This window comes from Physcomitrium patens, chromosome 20 (assembly GCF_059467195.1).
Source record: "Physcomitrium patens ecotype Gransden chromosome 20, ASM5946719v1, whole genome shotgun sequence".
NCBI classification, from domain to species: Eukaryota; Viridiplantae; Streptophyta; class Bryopsida; order Funariales; family Funariaceae; genus Physcomitrium; species Physcomitrium patens.
Genome location: NC_143429.1, coordinates 600,001 through 602,500, shown reverse-complemented (window position 1 = coordinate 602,500; position 2,500 = coordinate 600,001).

The following is a 2,500-nucleotide window of genomic DNA, read 5'->3' as shown; positions in this document are numbered from 1 at the left end:
TAGAGGTTAATTTATCAAGGATTTTGATCTATTTGGTGCTGATGTGGCACAGTGTAGTGTTAAAAAAATAAAAGTAAATGAAGGATGCATATTTGCAAACAAGTATTGTCACAATACAAAATGTTGGGTTTTGAAATTACAATGCTAGTTTATATGTTATGAGATTAAAATTTCAGAGTCTAGGTTGTATGATTAAAAGAACAAAGTATGAGTTGAGGGGTTAGGGGTTAGGGGTTAGGGTTTAGGGTTTAGGGTTTTAGGGTTTGCATGGGGTATATAAACCTAGATTCTAGGATTCACATAGATTATATAAAGGGTTTAGAAAGTTGGGCTTGGAGTATGTAAAGAGAAGATAGATTTAAGAATTCACACAAACAAAAATAAATTGGATGTGGAGTGTGAAGGATGAAGAATTGAAGACATTAAGTTTCAGTGGTGATGGATTAGTTAGTGGGCAATGATTACCTGTACGATGCATTAGTTAGCAAGTCATTAACATATTTGTACAACCAATTGATTGCACACACACAAATTTATCTCCAAAGTGACATGTAAACGATTTAGTGGATTTTTGACATGACATGGACTACCACGTGGCAGCCACATCAGCAAGGTAACACGTGGCACTTGAAAAAATCAATTTAGTATTCTTCTGCCTTTTATTTTTCTACCTTATTCCAGTTAATTAAATTACTTTAATATTTTTAATTCACCAATTTATTTTTATTTTTATTTATATTTCTGTCTAGGCGCAAGACTGGGCGGCCAGCAAGGAGTCGAGACAGGGAGTTAATTTTAAAATTGATTTTTAAAAAATGATTTATTTATTTATTTCCACCTATGCGGAAGACTGGGCGGCCAACGAGGAGTCGAGACAGCCAGGAGTCGGGACTTGGGCAAGGGAGCGGGACAAGAGGTCGGGACTCGCGGCGGGACAAGGAAGAGGAGGAGGAAGTCCGGGACTCGCGACGGGACTGGGACTCGCGCCGGGACTAGGGAGTCGCGGCGGGACAAGGAAGAGGAGGAGGAAGTCCGGGACTCGCGACGGGACTGGGACTCGCGCCGGGACTAGGGAGTCGCGGCGGGACAAGGAAGAGGAGGAGGAAGTCCGGGACTCGCGACGGGACTGGGACTCGCGCCGGGACTAGGGAGTCGCGGCGGGACAAGGAAGAGGAGGAGGAAGTCCGGGACTCGCGACGGGACTGGGACTCGCGCCGGGACTAGGGAGTCGCGGCGGGACAAGGAAGAGGAGGAGGAAGTCCGGGACTCGCGCGGGACTGGGACTCGCGCCGGGACTAGGGAGTCGCGGCGGGACAAGGAAGAGGAGGAGGAAGTCCGGGACTCGCGCACGGGACTAGGGAGTCGCGGCGGGACAAGGAAGAGGAGGAGGAAGTCCGGGACTCGCCACGGGACTAGGGAGTCGCGGCGGGACAAGGAAGAGAAGGAGGAAGTCCGGGACTCGCGACGGGACTGGGACTCGCGGCAGGACAAGGAAGAGAAGGAGGAGGTCCGGGACTCGCGCCGGGACTAGGAAGAGGGGAGGAGGTCCGGGACTCGCGACGGGACTAGGACTAGGAAGTGGGGAGGAGGTCCGGGACTCGCGCCGGGACTAGGGAAGAGGAGGAGGAGGAGGAAGGCCGGGACTGGGACTCGCGGCGGGAGTAGGTAGTGGGGAGGAGGTCCGGGACTCGCAGCGGGACAAGGAGGAAGTCGGGGAGGAGGGCCGGGACCAGGAGTCGCGGCGGGGATAGCAGGCAGGACAGGGAGGGTGGGTGGTCTTCCACAAAAAAAAGTGTGTCTCGGAACTTCCTTAGTGCAGTAGGACGGGGGGGCCTGCCGAATCCCACAGAGAGTACTATGTGGGGAAGGGTTCCTCTGAAGCGTCTCGGGAAAAGTCGTGAGGGGGTGACGGTTGCTCGGTGCCTACGGGTCCCGACTGCTCGCTGCCTTCTTTGAGCCCAGTACCGACGTTCGCAGGGGGATACCTGGATACTACTGGGGTTACCTGGATACTTCTGGCGTGTTACCTTGGATCAGTGAGGAGTGGGGGTTAGTTTCCCGGCGACGCGACCCTCTGAGGAGGTCCCGCGGAGGGTCGCCGAGTATTATATGGTGAGCTGGCTGTCAAGGATTGTGAGTCCCGCTGCCAAAATTTTTTTTGGTGCGCGGGCGACTGGAAAAAGAGGGTTGGTCTTGTGCCGATACGCGTAACGTCGCAGCGAGTCCCAAGAGCTAGTAACCATTTTTGGCGGGGGGCGATGGCCTCGGTATTGTCAAGCCATTCTCTCATTCATTTGGGAGGGTGGGGAGAAGTGTTTGCCGAGGCCGTTCAAGCTCCGCCTGGTCGACCACCACTGTGACCGCCACCGCGCTCGATCTCTATTGCAAGCTCAGGTGAAATTCCTGATAAACTTGGAGGGGTGTGGGACGCGTTCGCAGTGTGGGCCGAGGAGTCATAACATCCCAGGTCGGAATGTGAAAATGGAACTTCGAAACCGGT